The sequence below is a fragment of the Sturnira hondurensis genome, unplaced genomic scaffold (assembly GCF_014824575.4).
Source record: "Sturnira hondurensis isolate 20B ecotype Veracruz unplaced genomic scaffold, ASM1482457v3 Scaffold0009719, whole genome shotgun sequence".
In the NCBI taxonomy this organism is placed as follows: domain Eukaryota; kingdom Metazoa; phylum Chordata; class Mammalia; order Chiroptera; family Phyllostomidae; genus Sturnira; species Sturnira hondurensis.
In genome coordinates, this window is record NW_028082350.1 from 3061860 (window position 1) to 3080129 (window position 18270).

The following is an 18270-nucleotide window of genomic DNA, read 5'->3' on the forward strand; positions in this document are numbered from 1 at the left end:
AGGCTTCCTCCTTTTCTTTCATTTGGGGATTGGTTCTTTGTCTTCTCATTGTTTGTGAGACTCTTCTTGTTGGCTTAAGCTTCTTAAATTGATTTGTTCTGGCTCCCTGGGTTTATGGTGTGAACTTCTGTGGTAGAATACCTGTGAGATTTAGTGGTATGATCTCCTTGATCTCCCAAGCTCACTGGTCTTGGGCTGTCATTTAAGTTGGCTCTGTGTTTGTCTTTGGGTTTGATCATTTTTTGTTTCTTTCTTTTGTGGGTCCTTCCCACCAGTTGGTTAACTGATGGTCACTCTGTCCACCACCTCTTGTAGTTTGTTGTGCTGGTGAGGGCAGGTTGTGTTGACACTAGTTCTTCCATGTGTACAAGGTTTTGAGGATTCTCTTTTGCTCTTGTTCAGTTGTTTGCCCTGGGTAGTTTCTCCAGTACTTAGTTGTATTTCCAGATATGTCCTGGATTGAGGTTTATACGGTTTCCACTCCCTCCTTCACTTTCTTCTGTTGTTATCTGTTGGTGGTTCCTTTGTTGTTGGGTTTTCTCTTCCAGTGGGTATCCTGGTGTTCACCACTTCCACTTACTCCTTTTTTTTTGTGATCAGTTGGAGGGGAAGGCAAAGTAATTTAAGACAGCAAGAGAGTATTCTATGATATTTACAGTAGCAGCCAGTAGAAAAGAGATATGAGATCCTTTGGCTATGTTTAGTGTTAACCATAATCTTCAACCAAACTGGCCACTTTTAAGAAAGGATGGAAAGAAGATAAGACTCTTGTTTGGGAGGGAAGAATTGTGAGCTGGATTAAGAAAGCAGTGAGGTTGTGGGAGGTCAGATTCTGAGTTAAAGTGAGAGTAAAGAATAGTAAATAGGTGTAGTGTGTGAGAGAATAGAGTTAACCATTACAGTAATAGAGTTCAGGAAACTGTGAAGTGGGCTAAGGTCCAGGAGGAGTGATGTGAAGTATTTACAATTGTATGAAACAGCTATTATTTACAATAACATTAGAGCAACGATCATATGACAGAATCTATGTGATCTGTATAGAACTTTGAGTAGTGTGCTAAAGGAACACAGGTGATGTGAAGGATAGTAAATTAGCAATACACTGTGGAAGGGAGAACAGGGAAAACCTGTCAAGTGATACAATATAATTAGCCAAGCTTAGAAGACTATACAGAAAGAAGGAGTACAAAAATACTATTAAAATAAAAGATGTATGAATAATGAAAAAACGAATAATACAAATATGCAGTAGCTTGTGGTTTCTCTGCAATAGCAAAGTGAAATTTGTCTCACTGTCTCACTGTTGGGATGCCCCCTCTTTGGGCTCAACTCTGGTCCTTGCACAGTTCCAAGTTTTTTGTCTCACTTGTGGGCATTAAAAAAAAAGGCAGGGGAAGTGAGGAAGAAGAGATAAAATTAGAAAGAAAGTAAGGAGCAATAAAACAAGAAAGAAGGAAAAGGAGGAAAAGGGTATTGAAAGATAAACAATAATAAAAATTAAAAGAAACAAAAGATAAAAAATAAAAACAATCAAACAAAAAAACCTCTTGTTGGTTTCAAACTGGCCAAGCCAGTTTTTCTGGTCTTGCTGGCTGCAGCAGGCTGAGGGGGGATTGGTGTGGCCCTTCTTGTGTACTCAGCCAGTCTTGCAAGCACTCTCCCAAGAGCAAGTCTGGCGCTTCTCCCCAGTGCCCCAGGGTGGCGGATCCAAGTCTTCTTCAGAGTGCTCTTTCCCATGGGGTCATCACTGTGGGCTGGGGTGCGGGTGGGCCAGAGTGCAGGCCAGGCCGCCCGAGTTTCTCGGGCTTGGGTGCGAACCCTTCCCAGTGCTATGGGGGAATGCAGGGACTTCCAGGCAACCTTGGGATTGCTGCCCAACTGAGTGGGGAGTAAGCCGAGCAGGTGTTGCAGGAGACTCCCCCAAACAGTTTCACTTTCCGAAGAAATTCCTCTTGGAAACCACTAAAGCCTGCCACTCAGCACATCCCAATTCTCCAGCCTGACAGGTGACCATGTGGGTCTAGCCTCTCCTGTGTCCCCTCGTGTGTCCCCTGCTGGGAAATGGCCGGCAACCCAGGCATGTGCCCTGACTGGGAATCAAACCACGATCATGTGGTTCGCAGGTCTGCACTCAGTCCACTGAGCTACACCAGCCAGGGCAACAAGGTCTCTTCTGGTGCTGGTCAAACCCTGCTTGGCCAGGGTGGGAGGGAGCAGCTGACCCGGCTCTCTCCCAAGGACTCTGGCAGGCCTGCAGCTCCCAAAGAGTCTGTGGTAGACCTAACGCTGAGCGCTGAGCGCTGAGCACCAGGCACCAAAAGCCCAAACGCTGGGCACTGGGCCTGGGGCTACAGCGGAATCTCCGTGCTGGTCCCTAGGACCTTATTGTCCTGTAGCACTCTCCTTACTTTCTGGTTTTTCAGTGTCTGCTACAATTTATGGCTTCTTATTTTCATATATGCTGGGGTACTGTTGGCTGTTTGCTCTGTTCTTCTGTAGATCAGCCAGGTTTTTCTCCTTTGTGTAGGGGGAAGTGGAGTCTGCTCCCTCCTACTCCGTCACCATCTTCCAACCTCTTTTGCCTATTTTTTAATTGGGTTGTTTGTCTTCCTGTAGTGAAGTTGTGTGAGTTCTTTTTATATTTTGGAGATCAACCCATTTTCTGAGGTATCATTGTATACCACAGATTTTAATGACAATCAGGATTTTTTTCCTCTGAAAAACTTTAGAGAAAGTAATGTCTCTGGAAACATCACTTTTTCCATTTAATCTCTATAATTCCTCTTTCTTTTGCCTAGATTCTAACTATAACTTAGGCCTTACCTAGATGGCTGCACCTTTGATCAAAGTCCTGCTGACTGGCACCCAGGGCCTCTTATGGGCAAATGTCCTTTTTATGTAGTGTTTTCTCTACTTAGTCCAGCCCTTGGCCTTCTCCCTCCCAGCCTAGGGAGGGAAACTGGGTGGCTGAAACTACTCCTGCTAACTAGAAGGAATTGGGTATTGCTGGGCACCAAGCCAGGAACTTGAACTCTGCTGAGGAATGGAATCAGGGTAGCTGCTGACTCTCAGAGCAGAGCTGGGAGCCTGCTCACAGGGTGGCTGCCTACCTGAGGAAGAGATTCTTCTGCTTCTGACAATAGACACCTGTTTAGTTCTTGCTCTGATTCTTCTCTTGCTGCTTTTCTCTGTATCTATGAGCTTTTTGGTAACATTACTTCTCACCAAACTTTGCAATTTGTTGCAGATTTCAAAACTCAGGCTCCACCTCTCTTTTTTCTAGAGCTGCATTTCCCCAAAAGTTGAAAGTCAATAAAGAGGATCACATTTCCTTAACTCCTTTCACGGTCCTGGAACTGAACTTTTTGGAATTATATGCCAGAAAAGCTCTCTTTTATCCTGTCACTATTATAAAGGTTCCCAAAGCATTTTGATTTTAAGTTGATCTTTGACCTAGAAGCTGAGAGGAGTCAAATACTCTATTTTCAGAAATACTCATAATAATACATTCATGCTAGGACACTGATGATCATTCATTGGGATAGAATTTCCCAATTTTATGGACTGGGAGAAACCCAACTTCTGGATTTCTCAGTTTTAACAACTGATTTTTGATGTTGTTTACTTTTTTCCTCCAGTACCTTGATATTTTTCTCCCACTTTTCTTTTCTTTTCTTTTTTTTCTTTTCTTTTCTTTTCCTTCATGTCTCTAATCTGCTTCTCTCTTAATAAAATTTTCTCTTTTCTTTCTGATGTTTCTTTTTAGTCAGGCTGCCCTTCCCTCCCTCTTGTGGTAACTTCTCCTTTCCAGGATTTAACTTGCTGAATTTTATGAATCACTAAACAGTTTCTAGATTGCTAATCAGGGATAAGGGCAATTCATTCTGTTTGGGTTTAGATTCATGGTCAGGTTTACCTCTTAACTGCATGTGTAATCTTTTTGTATCTCCCTCCTACTGCTGTATCAGCACTGCTTCTTAAACCTGTTACCCACACTTTTCAGGGGAGAGAGGCACCATTTCTCATTTAAATTCTTCTACCCTTTTGATTTCTCAGATAGATGGCTGCTCTAAAAATGGCCCATGAACTTTTAGGCACAAAACAGTTATTATGAAATCCTTTTCATTGAGAGTCCTCTGTATGATGGTTCACATTAGCTGTTATTTCATAAAAAGAGAACTAGATTTAAAAGCTGGAAAAGTTCCAATTTTGCTCCCTATTGGCTGTGCAACTAAACCAGAAAAGTTGGCATTTGTGTTGCCTGTCACTACCAGAATCAATAAGTAGGGACAAGGATTGAATCTTTATGGGTGCTTTCTTCAGATGCCAGTCAGCTGAGAAGACAGTGGGTTATATACCCTAAAAATGATCTTAACATCTCATCTCAAGCTGACCTTTTTTATAAAGAGAAGAAAAGGGCAGGTAAGGGGTTTGGAATTTGGGGGAAAGGTTAATCAGATAAAAGTTGCAGACCAGTGATGAAAATCTAGCATCCTTTCATCTGCTGACCATCAGTTCTTTATCTGCATCCTGGTCAGTGGGTGTTCTCTCCCTGGAGTACAATGGCTCAGATACCATTTTGATCATTCATAGTCCTCCTGGGGCACAAAGATTGAACTGGTTGCATTCTAGTTCCTGGAACAAGAGCTTTCTATGTGCATTAATCACTAAACCTATTAAGTATAACAAAAGCTAAAAAAAAAGGTAACTCTTGTGTTTCCCCATCATTTCCCAGTTAGTTTTTTTAAATATATTTTATTGACTATACCATTACAGTTGTTCTATTCCCCCCTTCATTCCCCTCCACCCGCACACTCCCTCCCCCACCATTCTCCCCTCCTTAGTTTATAACCACGTGTCTCAAGTACTTTAGATTCTATATTTCCCCCACTATTCTTGCCCTCCCCCTTTCTATTTTCTACCTACCGTCCATGCTATTTTCTGTACCTTCTCCCCCCTTCTCCTCCTCCCACTCCCCTGTTACTAACCCTCCATGTGTTCTTCATTTCTATGTTCCACTCCTGATCTAGCTGTCCTCTTGGTTTGCTTTTGTTTTAGGTGTGGTTGTTAATAACTGTGTGTTTGCTGTCCTTTCACTGTTCATATTTTTCATCTTCTTTTTCTTATATAAGTCCCTTTAGCATTTCATATAATAAGGGCTTGGTGATGATGAACTCCTTGAACTTGACCTTATCTGAGAAGCACTTTATCTGTCCTTCCATTCTAAATGAAAGTTTTGCTGGATAAAGCAATCTTGGCTGTAGGTCTTTGGATTTCATGACTTGGAATACTTCTTTCCAGCCCCTTCTTGCCTGTAAGGTCTCTTTTGAGAAATCCGCTGACAGTCTGATGGGTACTCCTTTGTAGGTGACTGTCCCCTTATCCCTTGCTGCTTCTAGGATTCTCTCCTTCATTTTAGTCTTGGCTAATGTAATTATGATGTGCCTTGGTGTGTTCCTTCTTGGGTCCAACTTCTTTGGCACTCTCTGAGCTTCCTGGATTTCCTGGAAGTCTATTTCCTTTGCCAGACTGGGGAAGTTCTCCTTTATTATTTGTTCAAATAAGTTTTCCACTCGTGGCTGTTTCTTTCCCCCTTCTGGTACCCCTATAATCCGGATGTTGGAACGTTTAAAGATGTCCTGGAGGTTCCTAATCCTCTCCTCATTATTTTGAATTCTCATTTCTTCATTCCTTTCTGGTTGGATATTTTGTTCTTCCTTCTGGCCCATTCCATTGATTTGAGTCCCAGTTTCCTTTTCATCACTATTGGTTTCCTGGACATCTCCCTTCATTTCAATTAGTTTAGCCTTCATATGTTCCTCTAATTTGTGACTATAATCAACCAGTTCTGTGAGCATCCTGATAAACAGTGTCTTGAATTGTGCTTCTGAGAGGCTGGCAATTTCTTGGTTGCTGAGAGTTATTGGCTCTGGGACTTTGAGTTCTTCTTGCGCCATCTTTTGGGCTGTTTGTGCCTGTTATGTAGCAGGATTGGAGCCCTAAAGTGTTCACTAGAGCAGGGCAACTCAGTCGCTGGGTTGTGACACTGTATGTGGGGGTGGGGTCAAAGAGGAGCAATGGTGTCCCGTCTGCCGCCTCCCACCTGCCACCCCCTGCCATGGCCCCCACAGGTGCGGCAGCTGCCACCGTCACCGAGCCCACACGTTTCGTCCCACTGCACGCGAGTGTGCCACCGCCGTCAGCCCTTGCCCCCTTCGTGCGTGGTCCTTCTCACCGTGCGCGAATGTGCGACCGCGGTCAGTCTGCCCCACACCCTGACTGGGTCCGGGCCACTTCTCTAACTTGTCCTAGATCTTCAGTAATGGCATTGATGGCTTGAGGGATGGCATTCAAAAATTTTACCATAGCACAAGCTAACCTACTTTTATAGTCAAAGAAGTTACCATGATTGACATTACAAATATAGTCAAAGGTATATATTCAGTGGGGCTAAAAAAGTGCAAACCAATGTTATAATCAGGTACAAGAAAAAGTTCCCATCAAGCCCAAGTGGTGGGGGGCTTCTGAGGCATAAACACTATCATTCTTCCCAGAGAGCATGGTCCCTAGAACTATTTGCTGGAACATAGAAATAAACAGTCCCTCTACATATTAGAAACCATCTTGCAGGCAAATTCAATGTGACTAAAGGATAAGACACATTAGTGGTGGTGTTACAATTCATCTCCCCATCTGCTGAAAGCACAAAACAACTTTTAGTACAGTTGAGAAAAGTTGTACACCTCCAGCTTGGGCTACATTAGTGACTTTTAAGGAAAATATTTCCCTGTCCTTTAGAGTTACCATAGGTCCCCAATTATAAATATAGAAGAAGGTGATGGTCTTATTGATATTCAGAAACAAAGTATAATTTTGAATATTTTCCAGGGGGGTACAAACCCTTATAAGACATGAAATGAAAGTTCGTTTGACATAGGTTCATCCTTCAATACACCAAGAGACATTTAGAACATTTTTTTGTTAAATGTGCCCAAATATTTTCATCTCATTTGAAAGGAATAAGTTCTCTGCAACATGGGATTAAAAAAAATAAGGAAAATAATGTAAGTCACTGTTTTCAAAAGATGACTTTCAGGTTTTCTTGTGGTTTGGTGGTCCATTGTTCTTCTGGTGCTTTCTTTACTCAGTGTGATGAATGCAAGGTTTTTATTTCTGCCAATTTCACCATGGTTGGGGTGATGAGGAGTACATCCCAAAGCCCAGTCCACTTTTCTTTTGTCAGATTTCTGGGGATCCTATCTTTCAAGTCTTGAGTAGGACCTTATCTGAAGGCCCAAAGAAGTGTAGTGAACCTGTGTGGCAGAGGCCTCTAATACAAGCTAGGTCATTAATTACAGCTAAGGTCTGACTTAAATGTTGTACATAGTTCTTTTTAAAAATATATTGTATTGATTATGTTATTACAGTTATCCCAATTTTTTTCTCTTCTTTATTCTCTTCTTCCCTGGTTTGCCCCTCTCATCTGCCAGCATTCCTTTCCCCTTCCCTCCACACTTCATGTCCATGGGTTTTACATATTAAGTTCTTTGGCTTCTCTATTTCCTATACTATTCTTAACCTCCCTCTGTCTATTTTGTGGTACCTATTATGCTTCTTAATCCCTGTACCTCCCCCCCATTCCCTCCTCCCCCTTCCCACCAATAACCCTCTATGTAATCTCCATTTCTATGACCTGGTTCCTGTTCTAGTTGTTTGCTTAGTTTTTGTTTTTGTTTTTAGGTTTAGATGTTGATAGCTGTGAATTTGTTGTCATTTTACTGTTCATAGTTTTTTAAAAATATATTTTATTGTTGTTCAAGTTCAGTTGCCTTCATTTATCCCCCATCATTCCCCCTCACCCCAGCCATCCCAATATCCCTCCCCTGCTTCCATGCCACCCCTTGGTTTTGTCCATGTGTCCTTTATAGTTGTTTCTGAAAACCCTTTCCCCCTCCTCCCCAATATTCCCTCCCACCTCCCCTCTGGTTACTGTCAGATTGTTCTTAATTTCAGTGTCTCTGGTTATATTTTGCTTGTTCATAGTTTTTGGTCTTCTATTTCTTAGATAAGTCCCCTTAACATTTTATATAATAAGGGCTTGGTGATGGTGGCCTCCTTTAATTGACCTTATTTGGGAAGTGCTTTATCTGCCCTTCCATTTTGAATGATAACTTTGCTGGATAAAGTAATTTTGGATGCAGGTCCTTGCATTCATGACTTCAAGTACTTCTTTGCAGCCTCCTCTTGCCTGTAAGCTTTCTTTTGAGAAATCAGGTGGTAGTCTTGTGGGCACTCCTTTGTAGATAACACTCCCCTTTCCTTTTGCTGCTTTTAAGATTCTCTCTTTATCTTTAATCTTGATAAATTCTCTCTAAATCTTTAATCTTGATAATCTTGATAAAGAGAGTAATTTAATTATGATGTGTCTTGGCATGTTCCTCCTTGGATTCGATATCTTTGGGACTCTTTGGGCTTCCTTGACTTCCTGGAAGTCTGTTTCCTTTGCCAGACTGGGGAAGTTTTGTATTATTTGTTCAAATAAGTTTTCCACTTGTTGCTGTTCCTCTTCCCCTTCTGGTACCCCTACAATTCAGGTGTTGGAATGTTTAAAGATGTCCTGGAGGTTCCCAAGACTCTCCTCATTTTTTTGCATTCTTGTGTCTTCATTCTGTTCTGGTTGGATGCTTATTGCTTCCTTTTGTTCCAAATCATTGATTTGAGTCCTGGTTTCCTTCCATTCACTGTTAGTTCTCTGTATATTTTGCCTTATTTCACTTTGTTTAGTCTTCATTTTGTGGCAGAGCTCAATCAAGTCTGTGAGCATCCTGATTACTAGTGTTTTGAACTCTCTGCATCAGACAGGTTGTCTATATCCTTATTGCTTATTTCTTTTTCTGGAATTTTGATTTGTTCTTTCACTTGGGCCATATTTGTCTCAGGGCACCTGTTACATGGTAAGGGATGGAGCCTTAGGTATTCACCAGGGTGGGGCAACCATCTTTGCTGCATTGTGGTGCTGTCAATGGGATGGGGTCAGAGAAAGTACAATGCTTCTTGCTCCACTGTTGTCCCACTTTGCATCACTTCTCTTGCTTCCCACAAACAGATTGTGCCCTTTCAGGTGCTGATTCACAGGTGAGTGGGTGATGCAGACCCTGGCTCATGGGATCTTCCACATTGTGGATGGTATACAAGACATTCACATGGACTAACGAGTCCTGTGGAGAAAAAAAGAGAGAAGGCTTTTTTCCTCAAGGGGAGCAAAAAGCCATGACCTCCGTCACGGCAGGCCTTTATTCCCCCCCCCCCCACATTACATGATAGTCCTCATTTACTATGCACAGACTCACTTTATGTGGTTATCTTTTACAGAAAACAAAGGGGCCAATGCCACTAATCACATCATAGGAAGGGGATATTTGCAAACGAAAAGGGAAAAGTGGTTGAACAAGTTACACTCATCCTTGGAAGGTTTAGCATGAATTTTAAGGAGCTACTTTGCAGTAAATGTTTTCTGCCTCAATTCAGGGTGAGGGAATTTTAGCAAAAGCAAGTCTCATAGCAGTCTAGGTACAATGCAGTCCTGATTCCCCATTGGAGAACCTATCCATTGGTGTGGGTCCTGTGCATCGGACTTTGCTTCCACTGAGAGCTGGGCCCACACCATGCAGAATGGTCACCTACAAGTGGGTTTGTGTCTGTTTCCTGTGGGTCTCTCCAGTGAACTCTCCTGTGAGACTGGGAGTTTCTCCTGCAACCACAACCCCCACAATTTTCTTTTACAGCCTGGGGTTTTGAGTCTTTGGTTTCCTGCGCTGAAGCCATGGGTTCCACAGTCTGTCTCACTCTGCTGTTGTTCCACTGGGCTTGTCTGTGCACAAATGTGGGACTCCTCTCCGGTGTGCCAGCTGCTGCCTTGCCCTCCCCCAGTCTTCTAGCTGCTGCCTTGCCTGCCTGGTCCTCTATCCACCACCTTGCTGCATGTCCTCTCTGCCAGGCTGCCTGACTCTGTCCCTCCTACCTTCTGGATGAATGTTTCTTTCACTTCCTGGTTGTTGGAGTTCCATGTAAATGTTTTTCTGGCAGTTCTGGTTGTTCTTTGTATTTAAATTGCTTGTTATCCTTCTTTGGTTGTGTGAGTAAGTGAAGGATTTCTGCCTACGTCTCCATCTTGGCCAGAACCTGTACATAGTTCTTTACTTTCACTTCCTGATCTGCATACCTATCTCCCACCCCAATCATAGTCTGAAATGGTAACTCATACCCAATTTAATAAGGACTCAGTTGAATCTCACTTCAAGGTGCCACCCTTATTCTGAGCAGGTTAATAGGTAAAATTTGATCCCAATGGAGATGAGTTCCTTGACACAATTTGCCTATATTTTTCTTCAAGATATGGTTCATATTTTCTACCTTCCTAGAAGTCTGAGGTCTCTATGCTATGTGGCATCTCCATTTGATTCTTAAAAATTTACTAACCTTTTGTGTAATTTGTGAAGCAAAAGCAGGTCCATTATCATTATGGATGCTGGCAGTTAGGCCAAAGTGAGGAATTATTCCTTCAGTAGATCTTTCATTACCTCTGAGGATTTCTCAGTTCTAGTAGAATAGGCTTCTTCTACCCATCCTGAAAAGGTATCAACAAAGACTAAAATATTTCCACCTCAGACCCTCAGCATCTGGTAAAGTCTATTTGCCAGTCCTCAAGTGGGCATTGTCCTTGGTATTATTTTCCTTATTTCTTGTGATGGAGATCTGTCTTGGGTTTGTTCTTATGGCACACAACACTTTTCATATGGCTTTCATATTACTTTTCATATGGCTTTAAAAGTCCATGAACTGTGAGCCACAGTTTAATATAGGTGGTTAATGAATCCTTTCCATAGTGAGTGGTCTCATGCAAATGCTTCATGACTGGCTCTATTAAATGTTCAGGAAGGAGTATAACTCCTTTCTTATTCTTTCTCCATCTGCTTTAGGGACATTCTTCATCAAAACCTCAGCCTAATTTTCTCTAAGTCTGCAGTTGAATATTCAAGATTGGATTGTGACACATCTAGAACAGGTACCAAAGGCATAAATCTTCCTTTAGCAGCCTCTTCTGCTGCTCTATCAGCTAGATTGTTTCCTTTAACCATTTCAGTGACTTCTTTTTGATGCTCAGTACATAACTGTCACTTGTAAAGGTACATAGAGAGCTTCTAATAATCTTAAAATTTCTGCTGCATGCTTAATTTCTTTCTCATTGGAGGTCAATAGTCCTCCTTCCTTCCAGATAGAACCATGTGGATGCAAAATTAGGAAAAAATACCTCAAATTGGTATATACATTCACTCTCTTTTCAGGTGACAATTCTAGTGCTTTTGTCAGCGCAACCATTTTAGCTTTCTGAGCAGAGATTCCCAGCACTAAGTCCTTGGCCTCTACTATTCTTTCAGGAGTCACAACTGCATATCCAGCAGTTTCTGTTTCTTTTGCCCACATAACTGCTTCTATCTGCATATAATCAGTCTTCCTCCTCTAGAGGATGGTACTGTAAATCAATTCTGCTAGAATAAATTCCATCAATTATTTCAGCACACTCGTGCATTAGCATGGCTGAGTCAGGTTCCAGGAGAGAGAAAACAGAATTTAACTTAGAGTTTGGAGGGAGATGTTGGGATTGTTGAGAAGAATTGCCTGGTACCTGCCCATTCTTCCAGCAAGTTTCGTTTTTGCTCCATCAGGTTCAACAATTGGTGGGAACATAAATGGTGATAGGCTGTTCCAAGGAAACTTTCAGCTTCCTGTAAAAGCTTGCAGGTGGCTGCCTCAGCTCTCAAACAATCTGGCCACCCCTGGACAGGGTGATCTATTGATAATTTCTTTGACAAGTATGCAATAGGTTGTGGAATGTCACTAAGCATTTGGGTGAGGACTCCTAGGGCAATGCTCTGGCTTTCATGAACATGTAATTGTTCATGTAATGCTTCAGTAGGTTTGGAAGCCCCAAGTCTGGTGCAGAAGCCAGGCGTGACTTCAGGGATGCAAAAGCCTGAGTGCACTCTTTATCCATTCTAAAAGACTACATTCTGGTCCTTTCAGAGCTTCATACAGTGGTTTAGCAATGAGCCCAAAGTTTGGAATCCAAATGCAGCAGTAGCCTGCCATTCCTAGAAATCCTGTTAATTGTGTCGGGAACTCTCATTTGAGAATCCTGGTATTGGGGATTCTCATTTGAATTAGGTTTCTTTTCTTATTTATTTATTTACATTATTTTCTTTTTGTTCAATTACAGTTGTATTTACCCCCCACAACTCCCCCCACCCCAGCCATCCCCACCTCCCCCGCCCTGCTTCGACCCCCCATCCTGGTTTTGTCCATGTATCCTTTATAGTTGTTCCTGAAAACCCTTCCTTCCCCCTTTACCCTCATTATCCCCTCTCACCTCCCCTCTGATTACTGTCAGGTTGTTCTTAATTTCAATGTCTCTGGTTATATTTTGCTTGTTTTTTTTTGTTGTTGTTGTTGATTAGGTTTCTTTTCTGTTTCAAATAAATGTCCTTTTGCCAGGCTCAAGCAGGAACCCAAGAAATCTTAATGTTTGTTGGCAAATCTGTGTCTTCTGTGCTGATACTTTACAGCTACAAAATGCCAAATGATTTGAGGTAGCTATAGTATTAGTTAAATATTGCTGAAATAATATTCTGGTAAATAAGAGATCATATACATTCTATAAATGAGTTCCTCCTTCTAGTTTTAGAACCTCAAAGTCCTGGCTCAGGTTATCTCAATAAATCATGGAGGAGTTCTTGAACCCTTTTAGTAAGACTGTTCAGCAGTGCTGAACTTCGACCTGAGATTCTGGGCCCTGCCATTTGAAAGCAAACAAAGGTTGAGATTCTCCCTAAACTGGAATGCAAAAGTTGGCATCTTTTAAGTCCAATACTGAATATGCAGATATACTGTTCACCAAAGTATAAGGATTTGGGACAGTGGGGTGAATGTTCTGTTCCATGTAATTTATGGCTCTTAAGTCTTGTAAAATTATACTCATTTGAGTGGGGTTTCTTTCTCTTTCTTTAAATTTTTTTTCTAACCATTTTTTAATTTTGTTAAATTTATTGGGGTGATGAGTAATCTAACCCTTTGTTTTATTGTTGTTCAATTATAGTTGTCCCAATTTTTCCCCTGTTGCTCTCCCATGACTCACCCAACCCTGCTCTCAGTTAATCCCTACCCTGTTGTCCATGACCATGGGTCCTTTATACAAGTTCCTTGACTTGCCCCTTCCCATTCTTTCCCCTATTAACCCCTGTGGCTCCCCTCTGGTTGCTCTCAGTTTGTTCTTTATTTCCATTTCTGGTTCTATTCTTTGTTTTATTCATTAGGCCCCACTTAAAGGTGAGATCATATGGTATTTGTCTTTTGCTGCCTGGCTTATTTCATTTACATAAAGCTCTCCAGTTCCATTCATGTTGTTGCAAAGGGTAGGAGTTCTTTCTTTCAGGTATGTAGTATTACATTGTGTAAAAGTACCACACTTTTTTTTTATCCACTCATTTACTGATGGACACTTAGGTTGTTACAAGCACTTGGCTATTGTAAATAATGCTGCTATGAACATTGGGGTGGACAGATTCTTTTGAATTGGTGTTTCAGGATTCTTAAGGTACAGTGATTCCATCAGTGGGAATCATTGGATCATAACTCAGTTCCATTTTTAGTTTTTTGAGGAAATTTAATATTGTTTTCCACAGTGGCTGCACCAGTCTGCATTCCTACCAACATTGCACCAGGGTTCCCTTATCTCCATAAACTTGCCAGCACTTCTTGTTTGTTGATGTCTTATGATGGCCATTCTGACTGGTGTGAAGTAGTATCTCATTCTGGTTTTAATTTGCATCTTTCTGATGGCTAGTGATGCTGAGGATTTAATTTTTTTTTTTACTTTTATTAGGTATTTATTTTATGCTGAATTTGCTCCTGGGCCTTAAGATTTTGTTTCTTCAGTTTCTTCTGGGACATCTTTTTCTTCTGCACAACTTCCTCCTCTGCTTTGGGAGCAGTCTGCTCTTTCTCAGTGAGGATTATCTCAGTGTGGCAGGGAGAGCTTATGTACGGGTTGATCCTCCCAGGAACTCTGTAGGTTCTGCGCTGCATCTTGGGAGCTTTGTTCACTTGGATGTGCTCAATGACCAGAGAATCCACATCTACACCCTTAAGTTCGGTGTTACTCTCTGTGTTCTTAAGCATGTGCAGCAAAAACTCAGCATTCTTTTTAGGCCACTGATCCTGTGTCCAGCCCACTGTTTGGCCTGGTTACACCTACCCACTTCACCATTATATTGATGGAATGGGACACACTGCTTCTTTAAAGTGACATCTTTCAGACACTTGGTGGCTTTTTGAATATGCATACCCTTGATGGCCTGGGCAGTTTCTTGAGTGTTCTTAAAATGAACACGAAGATTTGAACCTCTTGATTTGCACGATTTTGTGGGGTTCTCCAGGTCAAGTGAATAGCGAACCATCTTCAGAAGTCACCTCTGGTCACTTTCAGGAAGAGCTGAGGATCCTTTCATACGTCTGGATGGGGCCCTCTGGATGTCCTCCTTGGAGAAGTGTCTGTTCAGGTCCTTTGCCCATTTTTTAATTGTATTGTCTGTCTTCCTGGAGTAGAGTCATGTGAGTTCTTTATATTTTGGGGGATCAAACCCTTGTCTGTGGTATCATTGGCAATTATGTTTTCCTCTACGGTTGGTTCCCTTTTCATTCATTGGTGTTTTCTTTAGGTGTGCAGAAGGTTTTTAATTTGCTATAGTCCCATTTGTTTATTCTCTCCTTTACATCTCTTGCCCTAGGGATGTACCAGTGAAAATATTGTTGACATATTTGTGCCTATGTTTTCCTCTAAGAATTCTGTAGTGTTGAGACTTATATTTAAGTCTTTTATCCAGACTTCCGCGAAGATGGAGGCGAAGGTGGAAACACTGTGCCTTCTCCCACAACCAAGTTTGAATACAACAAAGGTTTGGAGAACAAAGACGCAGCCAAAGAACAGAAAACTGAACTATACGGAAGTCCAACAACAACGAACGATTCTACTGGACAGGTAAGAGGGGCAGAGTCAGTAGCGGAGCAGGGTCGGGCAGGAAGGATCCCCTGACCCCAGGTGCCCAGGCATCCAGGGTAGTGCTGATGGACCCAGTGAGGGCTTGGGACTGCGGGAGCGAGAAGTGAGACGGACCGCACAGCCCCCAGCAGCAAACCCAGCAGCGGCTGACCTTGGTCGCACATTCACGCACAGTGGGACAAATTGCGCAGCCCACGGTGGCGGTGGAAGGAAGCAAAGGGTGCTCATCATTGCCTTCCTTTGGCCCCGCCTCCACATACAGCGTCACAACCCAGCAACTGGGTTGCCCGGCCCTGGTGAACACCTAGGGCTCTGCTCCTCATACGTAACAGGCACGAACAATCCAAAATATGGCTCAAGAACAACTCAAAGCCCCAGAGCCGATAACTCTAAGTGACCAGGAAATAGCGAAACTCTCAGATGCGCAATTCAAGACACTGGTGATCAGGATGCTCACAGAACTGGTTGATTATAGTCACAAATTAGAGGAACATATGAAGGCTAAACTAATTGAAATGAAGGGAAATGCACAGGAAACCAATAGTGATGGAAAGGAAATGAGACTCAAATCAAGGGGGTGGACCAGAAGGAAGAAAGAAATGACCAAACAGGAAAAAGTAAAGTTACAAGAATTCAAAAAAATGAGGAGAGGATTAGGAACCTCCAGGACATGTTCAAATGTTCCAACATCCAGATTATAGGGGTACCAGAAAGGGAAAAGAAACAGCCACGAGGTGAAAATTTATTTGAACAAATAATAAAGGAGAACTTCCCCAGTCTGGCAAAGGAAATAGACTTCCAGGAAATCTAAGAAGCTCAGAGAGCCCCAAAGAAGTTGGACCCAAGAAGGAACACACCAAGGCACATCATAATTACATTAGCCAAGATTAAAATGAAGGGGAGAATCCCAGAAGCAGCAAGAGATAAGGGGACAGTCACCTACAAAGGAGTTACCATCAGACTGTCAGCTGATTTCTCAAAAGAGACCTTAGAGGCAAGAAGGAGCTGGAAGGAAGTATTCCAAGTCATGAAATCCAAAGACCTACATCCAAGACTGCTCTACCCAGCAAAGCTTTCATTTAGAATGGAAGGACAGATAAAGTGCTTCTCAGAGAAGGTCAAGTTCAAGGAGTTCATCATCACCAAGCCCTTATTATATGAAATGCTAAAGGGACTTATCTAAGAAAAAGAAGATAAAAAATATGAACAGTGAAAGGACAGCAAACTCACAGTTACTAACAACCACACATAAAATGAAAGCAAACCAAGAGGACAGCTAGATCAGGAGTGGAACCATAGAAATGAAGAACACATGGAGGGTTAGCAACAGGGGAGTGGGAGGAGGAGAAGGGGGGAGAAGAGACAGAAAATAAGTAGCATAGATGGTAGGTAAAAAATAGATAGGGGGGAGGGCAAGAATAGTGGGGGAAATATAGAATCTAAAGAACTTGAGACACGTGGACATAAACTAAAGGGGGGAAGGGTGGGGGAGGGGGTGTGAAGGGTGGAGGGGAATGAAGGGAGGAATAGAACAACTGTAATGGTATAATCAAGAAAATATATTTTAAAAAGTCTTTTATCTAACTTGAGTTTATTTTTATGTGTGGTGTAAGTTGGTGATTGAGTTTCATTTTTTTGCATGTACCTGTCCAGATCTCTCAACACCATTTGTTGATGCCTTTGATTTCTGAATATTGACTTTGTACCCCACTCTTTTGCTCAACTTACTTACTAGGTTGTGTAATTTTTGGTGTAGTCTATAGGGTTTTCTATGTACACTATCATGTCATCTGCAAACAATGACAGTTTTACTTCCTTCTTTCCAATATGGATGCCTCTTTTTTTTTTTCCTGTGGAACTGCTGTGGCTAGGACTTCCAGTACTATGTTGAATAGAAGTGGCAGACATCCTTGTCTTCTTCCTCATCTTAGTGGGATAGTTTTTAGTTTTTGCTTGTTAATTATGATGTTGGCTGTAGGTATCTCACATATAGCCTTTATTACACTGAGGTATGCTACCTCTACTCCCACTCTGCTATCATAAATGGTTGTTGTACCTTATCAAGTGCTTTTTCACAATTTTTGGTGTAGTCTATAGGGTTTTCTATATACATTATCATGTCATCTGCAAACAGTGACAGTTTTACTTCCTTCTTTCCAATATGGATGCCTCTTTTTTTTTTCCTGTGGAACTGCTGTGGCAGTTGATAGGATCATGTGATTTTTGTGTTTCCTTTTCTTTATGTGATGTATTATGTTTATTGTGAATATCGTGCCGTCCTTGAATCCTTGGGATGAATCCCACTTGATCATGATGTATGATCATTTTAAGGTATTGCTGGATGTGGTTTGCCAACATTTTTTTGAGGATTATAGTGTCTATGTTCATCAGAGATATTAGCCTGTAGTTTTCTTTATTTGTTGTGTCTTTGTCTGGTTTTGAAATTAGGATGATGCTGGCCTCATAAAAAGAGTTTGGGAGTCTCTCTTTTTCTTGGATTTTTGGGAATAGTTTGAGAAGGATAGGGATTTGCTCTACCTTAATGTTTTGTGAAATTCTCCAGTGAAACTGTCCAGTCCAAGGCTGTTGTGTGCTGGTAGTTTTTTTATTACTCCTTCAAGTTTACTAGCTGTTATCAGTCTGTTCAGGCTTTCTGATTCTTTTTTATTCAGTTTTGGAAGATTATACATTTTATAAGTTTGTCCATTTCACCCAGGTTTTCAAATTGCCTGGCACATATTTGTTCATAGTAATTTGTTACAATCCTTTGTATTTTTGTGGTCTCAGGTGTAATTTCTCCTCTTTCACTTCTGATTTTATTTATTTGGATCCCCTCTCTTTTTTTCTTGATGAGTCTGTTTAAAGGCTTGTCAGTTTTGTTTTTCTTTTCCAAGAACCAGCTTCTGGATCTATTGATCCTTTGAATTATTCTTTTAATCTTTATGTCATTTAATTCTGCTCTGCTTTTGATTATTTCCTTCCTTCTACTCACTCTGGACTTTGTCGCTGTTCCTCCAGTTTTAGTAGATGTAGGGTTAGGTTGTTTGTTTGAAATGTTTCTGTCTTTTATGGGTAGGCGTGTATTACTATAAACTTCCCTCTCAGGACTGCCTCTGCTGTGTCCCTTAAATTTTGGGCTGTTGTGTATTCACTTT

At 41.6% G+C, this 18270-nt stretch overlaps 1 pseudogene; it reads right to left on the bottom strand.

The window, feature by feature from the left end:
- Nucleotides 1-13935: 13935 nt before the first annotated feature.
- Nucleotides 13936-14561, bottom strand: LOC118994691 (60S ribosomal protein L17-like; annotated as a pseudogene).
- Nucleotides 14562-18270: the final 3709 nt, after the last annotated feature.